At 35.6% G+C, this 14,107-nt stretch overlaps 1 protein-coding gene across 4 annotated transcripts in view; it reads right to left on the reverse strand.

The window, feature by feature from the left end:
* Positions 1 to 14,107, reverse strand: part of LOC123865711 (laccase-4-like) — an 88,582-nt gene that overhangs the window by 34,058 nt on the left and 40,417 nt on the right. The gene's annotated exons all lie outside the window — the stretch shown is intronic.

The following is a 14,107-nucleotide window of genomic DNA, read 5'->3' on the forward strand; positions in this document are numbered from 1 at the left end:
ATATGAAAAGTACCTAATCATCATCAGATTGACCTTATGAAAATCACAATTTTCACATTCACATTTTTAATCATTTCGAAATTTAAAAATAAAATATTACTAGGTGATGGCCGTGACTTCGCTCACGTGAAAATAGGTTTTTTTTTAATTCTGTGGGAACTTTTATTTGTTTCTAAATACCAATCAATACATTTTTGTTAGTCTGTATAAGGAGATTTTAATAGGCTCTGCTTTCTGTAGCCAAGTGAAATAAAATAATTTATTTGTAAAGCCCTATGTAAAGCAGGGCTGCTTATTGCTTAGGACAGACCCCATCCCAAGGGCCTCTCCTCATTTGCATTATTAACTGACAAAATATGAAGAAGGGGATTCTCAACTTGATCTGAGCAAATGGCCGTGCTTAATTTATTAGGAAAGCGTTGATTAAATTTATGAAATTAATCGACGTTTTTATGAATTTTTCGTTGTACCTACCTAGTACCCAATTTAATTGTCTGTAGGCTTTTGATGAATCTCGTGGTTTTCGTTTGTTTTTCAGGATAGGTGAAAGGTTTTTTGTCCTTCTCTTAATGATCAAGCTATAAATGAATTTTTTTATATAAACGAGCAAACAGACAATGTTTTATAATTTTAATAGAATCAAAATAATTATTATTTTCTTAATTATTATCTCGAAAAATATTTAAAATGAAATATTGTTTTCAAATAATTTTCCAGGATGGTAGACTATGGCCTAAGCTCTTCTCACTCTGAGAGGAGACCAGTGCGATGAACTGAGATGAATAGACCATGAATGAAATAACAATTTTATTTAACGATAGTTAATAGGATCATAAGGCAAGTAGATACAATTCACATAGGTACTCTACCTAAAATCTAAATGTGAAGAGCGTAGCAGGTAGGTACTTATTAGGAAATACTCTCAAGGTTCATTTGCACATTTAGCAATTGCAATACAAGAAGGTACTGTCGTAAAGGTCGATTTTAATAGCGCTTTGTGGCATTTAACTAATCTTTAGGTAGGTACTACTTATTTATTATATTAGGTACTTGCTGACTTATAAGTAATCGCACAGGTTATATTTGCACGGAGCTTAAGAGCGTTGAAGCATGAGCCTGGAACACAAGTTTAGGTATTTACCCGAGGTTCTTTGTTTGTTTCCGTGAACGGACGTACCCAGCGCAGTTTAGTTTAATAACAAACAGTTTAGTTTTTTATAACAAACCGTTTTGATCCTAGACGATTTTCAAACAGATTATTTTTTCAATATTTTTAAGTATGTGGTGTTAGTTTGTCGTTTTTTTCAAAACAATGATGTTTTTTAAAACAGTGTACTGTCTTTATAGATTAAGTACGAGTGAATAAAACTTATAATTGTAGTCAGTACTTAATACTAATCTTTTATATACTTGTGTAAGTATAAGAGAGTCAAGAAATTATACAAAATTCAACTTTCCTTATACATATTTACGAAAATATGGTTCCCTTATCATGCACAGTATAAATAGTTACACCTACTATAATAATTTTCACACATATATTTATAAAGGCTAAAATAAATGTGAAATCCGTCTAAAATTTAAACAGTCTTAAATATTTAATTTGCAAAATTATCAAAAATATAATGCAATGCTAATACCCATAAAGACATTGAGCATTTTTTATTTATTTATGGTCCTTTACAATCTTTTCAAATTTTATTGTTAGTACTAAATCGTACTTACCGTAAGCGCAAGACAATGGACAGTACAATGAAAGGGATTAACAGGTACAAAAATGCAGATGTTACACTTGAGTAGGTATTTATTCATCAAAAATAAGTGCATTGCTACACAAGTAAGCTAGGGATACAAAAACAAAATAAGATAAAGTTCAAAACTAAAAGTACAAAAACCCACCTACTACTTTTAAAGACTTCACCGCAGATGATTGATTTATATTTGAATATGTATAAATTATTATATACATGTATTCGAAATTTTCATAGTAACTGCTATGATTTGATATCAAACTCGATCCATCTATTTCAAGTTTATTTTTTCTCGATATACATTTCTTTTTCATGTCATGTGTAGGTAAACCAATTTCAATATACTTTTTGGGTTTTGTAGGTTATATCTCTTACATTCGTTATGATTATGATAAGTTCTTTTATGACATATCGGAAAATTTTATGACATATGACAATATAGCCTCTAACACACGGAATGGTAAAGCGAAGCGAAAGAGAGATCTCATTTATCAAAATTTAATGTGCAGTTTGGCAGTAATAAGTGAATCGATGAGCCAATAAACAAACAAATACGCAACACAACACGTGACAGGTTGTGATGGCAATCAGGGTGAGGACGCCCCTCACACCCACATAATCCCTGGGCTAATCCGGTGCGGGATAGCGCGGGTGACGTGCGGGTGTGCAGAACGTCCCCCGCCTCATACCTCGATTGCCATCTCGACCTGTCACGTACTATACCTAGCTCCCGAAAACTCAGTCCTCTCTTAGTTGGATAAAGTATTGTTTTATCCATACTATATATATATATATATATATACTATATACTATAATATTATAAATGCGAAAGTGTGTCTGTCTGTCTGTCTGTCTGTCTGCTACGCTTTCACGGCTCAACCGCTGAACCGATTTTGATGAATTTTGGTACCAACTTAGGATATTTTCCGGGAAAGGACATAGGCTACTTTTTATCCCGGAAAAACAAACAGTTCCCCCGGGATAGCACGCTGTGTTTCACGCATTTGTCGTTCAATAACGCCGCAACAGAGCTACGGTTTGACAGCATTTTTTGCACAGACATAATTGAAGACATAACAAGTGATACAGACTACTTTTTTTCCAAAATAAACAAACAGTTCCCAAGGGACAGCACGCTATTTTTCACGCATTTGTCCTACAATAACGCCGCAACAGAGCTACGGATTGACGGCATTTTTTTGCGTAAACATAGTTGAAGACCTTGCAAGTGATATATGCTACTTTTTCCAGAAAAAACAAACAGTTCCCACGGGATAGCATACTATTTTCTCGTATATTTGTCATTCAATAACGCCGCAACAGAGTTACGGATGGACGCTTTTTTTTTGCAAAGACATAGCTGAGAATCTAATCACACTAATATTATAAAGGAGAAAGTTTGTATGTATGTGTGTGTGTGTGTGTGTGTATGTTTGTTACTCCTTCACGCAAAAACTACTGGACAGATTGGGGTGAAATTTAGAATGCAGATAGATTATACCATGGATTCGCACACAGGCTACTTTTTATCCCGGAAAATCAAAAAATTCCCACGGGAATTTTAAAAAACCTACATCCACGTGAACGAAGTCGCGGGTATCAGCTAGTCACATCACACTAATATTATAAAGGCGAAAGTTTGTATGTGAGTGTGTGTGTGTGTGTTTGTGTGTTTGTTACTCCTTCACGCAAAAACTACTGGGCGGATTGGGCTGAAATTTAGAATAGAGATAGATTATACTCTGGTTTAGCATATACGCTACTTTTTATCCCGGAAAATCAAAGAGTTCCCACGGAATTTTTAAAAAACTACATCCACGCGAACGAAGTCGCGGGCATCAGCTAGTAAGTAATAAATGCAACTTTTTCTCCCGAAAAATATTATATGAACACTTCTCGCGGGATGGCATACTATTTTTCACGCATTTGTCATTCAATAACGCCACAACAGAGCTATGAATTGACGTCATTTTTTTAGGGTTCAAGCAAAAACGGAACCCTTATAGGATCACTTTGTTGTCTGTCTGTCTGTCTGTCTTTCCGTCGTGTCTGTCAAGAAACCTATAGGGTACTTCCCGTTGACCTAGAATCATGAAATTTGGCAGGTAGGTAGGTCTTACAGCACAAGTACAGGAATAAATCTGAAAACTGCGAATTAAAAAAAAAATGTTTCAATTTTCAAACTAAGGTAACTATACCAAGTGGGGTATTATATGAAAGGACTTTACCTGTACATTCTAAAACAGGTTTTTATTTATTTTTATGCATAATAGTTTTTGACTTATCGTGCAAAATGTTGGACAAAATAGCCGAGTACGGAACTCTTAGTGCGCGAGTGTGACTCGCACTTGGCCGGTTGTTTTGCATAGACATAGTCGAGGAAAAAGTATTATAGACTACTTTTCCTTTCAAAAAAAACAAATAGTTCCCGCAGGATAGCATGCTAAAACACATGATAAAATAACTTAGGCATTGCATAAATATTGTAACAAACCTCAATTATTATTAAAACCTTGAATCACGCGAGCGATGCCGCGGGTAATAGCTAGTTCAAAAATAAAACCATCATAAAGATCCACGAGGGATGACCACGTGCAAATGATAGTAATTATCCTATTGTTTCAGGTGTTATGGTAGAGTGTACAATGTATACAACCAAAATCTAAATACAAAATACCGTACTAATGCTGTAAAAGACAATAAACTAATGCTATTATGCAAATGAAAAAAAAGAAATCATAATGGAATACAAGAAACCGCGCTAATGCCATAAAAGGACGATGAATCATCAAAATTTTATTTAGCGGCTAGGACAAATAGCAAGGCTATTGGGATATAGCATTGTCAGCCGGTAATAACTGTAAAACTATAAGCCTTTAAGAATATTTGATTCTGAAAAATTATAATCCTAGTCAATAACTAATTATACAAAATTCAACTTTCCGTTTATTTAAAAACATGGTTTTCCTTATCACAAACGGTATAATGAAACCTTGAGTATTGAGTTTTACATATTTACAAAAGCTCTTGAAATAAATGTGAAACCCATGTAAAATTTAAAATTTATTTTTTAGAAATTATTAAAAATATAGATCAATGCCACTGCTCTGATAGGCATTGATCTATTCTCTACCGAAATCGCGTTTTACAATTTTTTTCAAATTTTGAAAATTAAATTGTTCCCTTTCAATGACAGGGAACAATAGATACCAATGCAGCTATTTGCTCGAGGCAATACTTATTTATTAACTAGCTGATGCCCGCAGCTTCACCCGCGTGGATTTAGGTTTCTAAAAATCCCGTGGGAACTTTTGATTTTCCAGGACAAAAGTAGCCTATCCGTAATAGCCCGTCCCCGGGATGCAACGCATTTCTGTACCACGTAAAAAACATCTAAACGGATGATCCTTTAAAAATCCCGAGGGATCACCAGGATTTAGGAATGCAATTCCTTACAGCATCATATAAACACAATTTAAAAATATACAAAAAGTTTTAATCTATCTTTAAGAAAAAATAGCGAGTATTAAAAATACCTAGTATTGAGAAGTGATAGTCGCACTACAATTTTAGGTAAATCGTAAATAATCCGATAACAATTGCTAAGCAAACAAGCGTTACGTCCGTTCTCGGAGAGGCCTCGGCCGATACTAATTTCCTAGTTCAATTTACTATTGCTTGTTGCACGGTTTTGTAGTGTGTTTCAAGATTATTTTTTGGAAACAAATATTAATTAAATTTAAATTTTTTTTTCTGTTTATATTGCAAATATGTTCTTCTTTAATGAGTACTTAGTTTTATTTATAAATGAAGAAAAATAACCCATCCAAATGACAGTTTTATGTGTCTGTAGTTTTATGAAATTATGACTTTTTTGTTTGAATTTTTATAATGTAAAAAATGCCAAACGAAAGATTTGGTTCTGTCATCTTATTAGTTCAGGACCTTTTCTTTGGTAAATATATCTCTTTGTGAGAATCGACCAAGTAACTTTTGATGTAGTGAACGTCAAAGACGACACGAAATCCAAAATTCAGTAATAGTCTTTTGGTATTTTAGGCAATAAAAGATAAACTATGAATAAATTGCAAAATGTTGTCTGTCAATTTAATAAAACAGGAAATATTCTACAAAGTAGTATATACATGTTTTACATAAATGCAGTGTTTAATAAAATATAGGGGGGCAAAATGGCTTAAGAATAGCTCATGCCGGTTCAACACTCTTAAACCTTCTGAATAGTATCTACTGTACACCGATTGGTGAAAACTAAAAAAAAATCTTACCGACGCGACGTGACGTTGCGACACTATATTTTTTTCTTTATAGGCCCCATTATTATCCGACTGCGGCAAAGCCAAAAGGAAGGGTTATGATTTTAGTAGTCTATGTATACAGATATGTATGTTTATATCCAGATTCTGTGTGTTCCACCGTAGCGCCTAGACTACTGGGCCGATTTTGATGAATGAGGTGTCCGTTGAGTCGCTGTAAAGGTTCGGGTAACATAGGGTGTATTTTATACGAAAAAAATTGACCTAACGGAAGTTACATCAAGTGGGATGTCAAATGAAAGAGGAGTAAATTTTGAGTTCATGAATAATATACCAAGCAACAGAAAAACACCTTTACTTTAATATTGCAGCGTTTACTAAGACGATCGTAGGTGCGTTTTAGTTTTCAACTTTATCTTGTTTTACTCATATACTCTATACACTATACTCATTTAACGCAAGATCACTTAGTGATTTAGAAACTGGACTAACGGTCTCACTTAACATTGGCAATCTTGTTAACTGTGACATAATACTACTTGCATATTGACCAGGTCACATGCACGCATAGTAAATACCACTAGCTACGCAACACGACACAGTTCTTCCAAAACATTCCTGCCATATTTCATTCTGCTAGAACATCATCCGAAAAACTCCGCACCCATCCCCAAACGATCTCCCTGGCGCCATGGACTTAAAAGATTGAGGTCCAGGGTTCAATTCCCAGTAGGGAAAATTTATCTATATTCTATATTTATTTTATAAAAGGAAAAGCTGCTCTCTGATGGCTGCCTTCCTTGTGCGCTCATTTAAGGTGACGACCATCGCAGATCCCACTTAGTCTGTCCATCTCATGAAGAAGAAAGATGCACAATGAATATTTAATTACTGACACTAAAAAGATTTGTCATTTTTGCAGAATATATCAAAGTAAGCTTGTTGTTCCTTGTCATACTTTCCATAACAAGCTACTTTAACAAGCTGGGAGTAAGTTGAGCAAGTTATACTTAAGTAATTAATATGAACAACACTAACTTAGTTCGGACTAAGTTTAAAAGCTACGCTAATACCCGCAGGGCGTATTAAAGTTCATGGTGGTTACTTTGTGGTTAGTAGTTAGAGTTAGACTATAATGTAAACGTCGGAATGCTTGATTAGAAATTGAGGAGCTGGCGAACAAAATGATGTAAGTAATTGCACGAAATAAAATACAAGATGAGCAAAAACTTAATGAAAGCAAAGAGCAAAGTCAAAGCATTTATTCAAATTGGGTAAGTACCTACTATTTGTACACTTTGTTAGATAGTAGGGGAACACAGTTTTGAACTGTTTTACTAAGAATTGAGTTCAAGTTTGTATTCAGCATTTGAAATTTCTTAATCTGAACTCAATTTCAGTAGGTACGTTTTAGGCCTTTTTGCTCAAAAATGAGTTCAGATTTGTGTCCAGTGGGTTAAAAATGTCCAAATTAAAGAAAAAGTATTTTAATCAGCAATGGTGAAAAAAAAACGGTGTATTTACATACACCGTTTTTTTTTCACCACCTGCTCAAGTTTTTGTAAATCGTTTTTATTAAAATGTTGGTAAAAGTCTTAACAATATGCCCAATAAGGGTAATTTTGAGCCTGACCTTGCATTCCTTTGGCTATCGCGGGCCAAGTATATTTATTACTAGAGGATGCCCGCGGCTTCGCCCGCCTGGATTTCAGTTTTTTAAATCCCGCAGGAACTCTTTGATTTTCCGGGATAAAAAGTAGCCTATGTCCTTCCCCGGGATGTAGCCCATGTCTGTACCAAATTTCATCAAAATCGGTTCAGCGGTTGGGCCGTGAAAACGTAGCAGACAGACAGACAGACAGACAGACAGACAGACAGACAGACAGACAGACAGACAGACAGACAGACAGACAGACAGACAGACAGACAGACAGACAGACAGACAGACACACTTTCGCATTTATAAAATTAGTATGGATGTATAAGAAAGCCTTAATAAAACCGAATAATTATACATGACGCTGAAATTCTGAAAGCATTCTGTGATGCGCGTTTATATAGATGGGTATGACAAAATTATAAGGGCTCCTTGTTTTATTACGAAACCCTAAATAAATAAAGAATACAAAATGCAATCTTAGAATGAAATAGTTACCTATATGAATTTCTGATTTCGCAAAATTTTACCAGCTTTGTGAACGAGCCCTGACATACGTTGTGACTTTTCCTTTTTAACCGACTTCAAAAACGGAGGAGGTTCTCAGTTCGTCGGAACTTAGCGTTGTTCCAGCTAGATGGAGTTCACTTTCCTAATAAATTGTCCCACCCACTCAGCTAGGTCATGAGCATCCGAATTTTTAACTCTATTTGCTCTCAGGTATTTGCTCACGAACGTCTAACCGCTTTTTTAAGCAGTCTCTCCACTTAACCATATCTGTACCTACTAAAATAATAAATACAAAATTGTATCTATCGGTCTGGTATCTGTTCACGGCCCGACCTTCTTTGACCAGTTTTGACAAATTTTGGTACAGAGATACTTAACTTGCAAGTTGCATCCCGGGGATGAGACCCTAATTTTTATCTCGGGAAATCAAGGAGTTCCCACGGAAATTTTTAAAAACCTAAATCCACGCTGACTAAATCGCGAGCATCATTTAATACCTACCTAAGTTAGTAAAATCATGTCCATCAATGGACGTCCACTGCTGGACATAGGCCTTATGTAAGGATTTCCACAAACCGCTGCACACGAGTGGCACAAGGCCTTCGCAAGTCAGATGTGTAGCCATATTTTTTATCTTGACATCTAAATAGTTGTATCTAAGTTGTAAAATTACTAAGCCATGTTAGTAATTCACAAATCGTAATGAGGCCATCGGCCATGACTACTCAAAAATAATGTTAACCTAATGTAATATTCAAAGATTGCGTAAGTAAAGCGTACATACAAAATCTGTTCTGCTAAGTCTGTGTATGAATACCTAAGCTGCCTAGCCTTGCATAAATCTCACAGTAACTATGGTCTAAAATCTGAAGACTAAATCTTATCTATGATTTTTTATCCGACTATGGCGAAGCAAACGAAGGGTAACCACACCGCACGCCACCATTAAAAAAAAAAAGTCAAAATCATTTATTCAAAGTTTGTACAATTGTACTCCTTTTGATGGTCGAAATTGTTAAACTTGTACGATATAGTGGTGATAATTAATTACGTTACTTAAAACTAAAGCTACGAGGCTTCCAAACGCGCCCATGTCTGAGAAGAGCCCACAACAAACTCAGCCGGGAATTCTTTTTTTTTTTATTATCACCACTTTACAAAATCACATAAACTTATTAGAACTATCAAAGCTGACTGGCAACTCATTCCCAAGCTTTCGTATCATTTAAATAATCCTTTACATTTAATAGGATTTTCCAATCAGTTTACGTCTTACGAAAACTTTGAACTTATTGAGCAAAGTTAGCAATTTCACCCTCACCACCTGGGTGCCTGGTGCACTTCAACCGACCGTTGTGCCAGATCCTTTTTTCCACGCACATGCAAACCGTGGAACCAACTCCCATCGGCGGTGTTTCCACTAGATTACAACATGGGGTTATTACAATTTGTATCACTTTCACTAAATAGGAATAGTAAAAATGTTAAAATGTGTTTGTATGTTGGTTTATCTGCTATATTGCTGGTTCTTCTCGGTAGGAACGGCAATCCGAACCAGTGGTAAATTATTTGACGATTCAAAAGCACTTGTAAAAGTTTATTTGAATAAAAATCTATTCTATTCTATTCTATTCTATCATTCAATCATGCCGCAACTGAGCAACAGATCAACGTGATTATTTGCATGGATATACTATATTTTGACCGGGAAATCAGTTCCCACGAGATATTTGAAAATCGAAATCCACGTTGACGAAGTCGCGGGCATCAGCTAGTAGGGAAGTTAATAAAATGAATCGGTTGTCCGTGGTTCAGGTGGTAGGTAGGTATATTATTAAAGGAGTGGTCGGTGTTAGTTTTGAACTTAACCTTGCGCCTTGTATAGATCTAGTTAATAAAAAATGAGGCAAAGAAAGTCACATAGAAAAACTAGTTTTAAAATAACTCTATAAAGCGTGCGATACACGTGATTAGAAAGGAAACCTGTTTTAGTACAATTAACATTACTAGAGCTTGCTACGTATCTGCAATTATTTAAATGATTATGAACTCTTTACTCAGGTCTCTTCACATATTTTATTGGAAGGACGTTCAACGACTGGGCGAGATAATTGACTCACCTACTTTTTAGGTTCTTTATTTTACATGTTAGTACACAAAGAGTACCGACGGGATCTTATTACTAAACCTTCGCTGTCCGTCCGTTCGTCCATCTGTCCAGTTTGTCTGTCTGTCAGTGGGCTGTATCTCGTGAACCGGAATAGATAGAGTTAAAATTTTCACAGAATATGTATTTCTATTGCCGCTATAACATCAATTGATAATAAAAATTTCAAAATGGCTACCATGAAAATTAAAATCAAAAATTTCTTGTATGATGGTACGGAACCTTTCGTGGGTGAGTCCGACTCGCACTTGACTTATATGTAACCAAAAAACTTTTTATTAAGACCTCCTGTTGCTAATCGATTTATCGCACCACACGCCAAATAGGTCTTGCTAATTGGAGACATCCAAGCTGCTAAAAGAATCACTATAATAGGTACCTATAGTGATCAGGAACCTAAAAAAACCCTGAGACGGATACTTCAAAAGGTTTTCGGAAAATCCCACAGATCCGGTAGGTACCTACCACATACTTATGCGTTCTTAAGAACTCATTTCACGTACAAATAGTCGAGATTATATTCCATCAAGGATGTATGCTGACACTTGAACAGGATTTCGTAGAGATGTACTTATAAGATTAAATAATCTATTATCTTTTCCTCGTGGCTATTTCCTTTTGGAAAACTTAACCCATGGGAGATGTTTCAATTCTTACTTTGTGTAAATCTGAGCCTGCTGACGAATAGGCTTAGGACAAAAAAAATATATAAAGGCCCTACTTAATAGAAATGTTATTTGTCTATACCAAATATAATAAGTATATGTAACATTCACTAACACTACTCTATCACACCCAGTGACGGATTAAGACTACTTGATGCCCTAAGCAATCCATGCCTGTGGGCCCCCCTATCCGTATGTCAACTAGAATCGGTCTTTAAACCTTTACCGCCTAAGAACATTAGTTTTTTTGTAGAATAAGATGATGAGATGTAACGTACTTTAGAAGTGGAGTAGGTGCGACAACAATAAAAACCAAAGCATAATTTATTTATTTATTGAAATGCGCCTTGCGGATTTCGGAGGCATTCGAATTGTCGAATGCACAAGCGGGCAGCGAGTGGGCAAGCGGGAGTGGGGTTAGTCGGACTCTATGTCAACTTAAAACGCGTGAATTTTCAAATTAGTCCTATTTGTGCTTCTTCTGGTGCCCCCTCAGACGTGATGCCCTAGGCAATTGCTTAATTTGATTAAGGGTATCCGTCACTGATCACACCCTTTTCGTTTCTCAGCAAAATTACGTCTGGCAACACTGAGATCTTGGACTTATAAATACGGAGACAGTTTACGCCGATTTTTTTATGACTTATTGTACAAAAAAAATATACAAAAAAAAAACCGTAAAACTGTGGTATAGGGCTTTCTCTGTCACGTAATCCCAAAAAGATAACAGAGACAAAAATCTCAGTGGATGTTAACCATTTTGAATCAATTTTTAATACTTTAATAAAGCTTAAAACATAAATCACAAATGAATCTCGAATTGAATTTCGGGTGTTTTTAAAAATATTTTCGAATCGAATTTGGAATGTTTTTTAAAACAAGTTTGTGACTGATTGGTGACTCAAAATGAGTACGATATAGATTTATATTAAACTGTAAGCACAGTTTTAAAACCTAACTAACCTTTTTCCGTGGATAGAGATATTTGCATGTGACAATCTCACAAACCTTTACCAATTCTATTCATACTCTAAATTCTGTGGGTAAAAACGTGATAAGCACAAAATTATACTAGGTACAGGTTTTTCTTTTTTAATTACTTTAATTATTTTAATTTTGCATTATTTTAATTTTAAATTTTAATTAAGTATTACATTTTAAAATTACTTTTAATTTACGTAATTTAATTTGTATAAAATTATGGACACAATTTATTACTGTCTGAAATAAAATATTTTTATTTATTTATTTTTCTTGGTGACTTACATTGAGTCTTCGGTATAGGGCCAGTTGATTTTTGACCACCAAAACAAGCTTTGGATTACACAAATCAGGGTTCGTTAACTTTTGACCGTGACCCTTATTAACCTTAAACTTGCAGATACGAATACTGACTTGTGCAATCCCCTTTGCTTGTTTCCGACAAGCAAGTTTTACTTTGGCGCTAATGGTAACTTAATTTTAACTGTTTGATGTATTGACAAGTGTAAATTAAAAATGTATAACACCCGCGACAAGTGAAGGTTACAGTAATAACTAGAAAAGAGCTGATAACTTTCAATCGGCTGAACCGATTTTCTTGAATTATGGCTAAGAACACTCTCGATCAAGCCACCTTTCAAACAAAAAAAACTAAATTAAAATCGGTTCATTAGTTTAGGAGCTACGATGCCACAGACAGATACACTGATACACAGATACACACATACACACGTCAAACTTATAACACCCCTCTTTTTTGGTCGGGGGTTAAAAAGGCTACTTTTCATTCCGGAAAATTAAAGAGTTCGCACGGCATTTTCAAAAGCCTAAATCCACGAGGAGGGCATCAAGTAGTATTAGATACATTTCATCAGTCCTTTACCTAGACAGATAATACTTATTAATTATTAGCTAAGTATACCAACTTAGTATTTGTACATTTTTCCTTGTACATATTTTCCACTTAGGGCATTCAACCCGTACCTAGGTACCTATTAGGTAAAAGATGTTTCTACGGAAAATCTTTCAACAAACAAGATAAAGTTAAACAGCATTTTAACTCAACTACTACCCGTGAACTGCCGATATATAGCGATAGACATTGTGTAAAATCGTATAAAACGTAACTTATGTCACCCGGACTATAATAACGAATCGATTGATATCTCATTTATCAAAATCGGCTCAGTAGTTTAGGCGCTATGGTGGAACACACATAAATACAAACCTACATACCTACATACATACTTAAATACATACATACTTAGACTGCTAAAATCATAACCCTTCCTTTTGGCGTTGCCGTAGTCGGGTAAAAAGTAATAATATTTCTCTACTAGGTTAAGGCCTCTGTTATCTGAGGAGCAATTTGTTAAACTGTACCTGGGTACTTATCAAGTATTTGTAGGCATAGTAATCTTTAACAAGCCTACAAGCATAATATTATGTTGTAAAAGTTACTAAGTAAATTCAAAGACAAACAAAGTTGTGCGTATTGAGCATATTGTCGTCATCATCATCATCGCGTGCCTTCTTCGAAACGAAGTTTGGCGATCATCATCCGAAAAGCTTCTCTATTAAAAGCCGCCTCTTTCAACTTCGGGTAACTAAGCCCTGTCCACCCCCTTATATCGTCCAACCATTTACGTCTTTGGCGACCTTGAGATCTTTTGCCTGCAATTCTCCCTTCCAAAACTAATCTTGGGAATGAGAATTGTCCTCCTCTCTGTAAATGCCCAAAGAAAGCGAGCTTCCTTCGCATGATGGTGGACATGAGTTCTCTCTTCTTCTCATATTGTCGTAATATTACCTATCGCAATCGAGTTTTGATGCTTACATCACGACAGGTCGAGATGGCAATCGGTGCATGAGGCGTGGGGACGCCCCGCACACCCGCACACTACCCGCGCTGCCTGGCCAATAACCCGGGGAAAAGACAAGGCTTAATTTACTAGGCTCTCACCGCTTATTAATTCATTCATAGTTTCATTCATACTGTGTAGCTTTTAGGGTTCCGTACCCGAAGAGTGCCAACGGGACCCTATTACTAAGACTCCGCTTTCCGTCCGTCCGTCCATCCGTCTGTCTGTCTGTCGGCGGGC

This window comes from Maniola jurtina, chromosome 5, assembly GCF_905333055.1.
Source record: "Maniola jurtina chromosome 5, ilManJurt1.1, whole genome shotgun sequence".
Lineage (NCBI taxonomy): Eukaryota > Metazoa > Arthropoda > Insecta > Lepidoptera > Nymphalidae > Maniola > Maniola jurtina.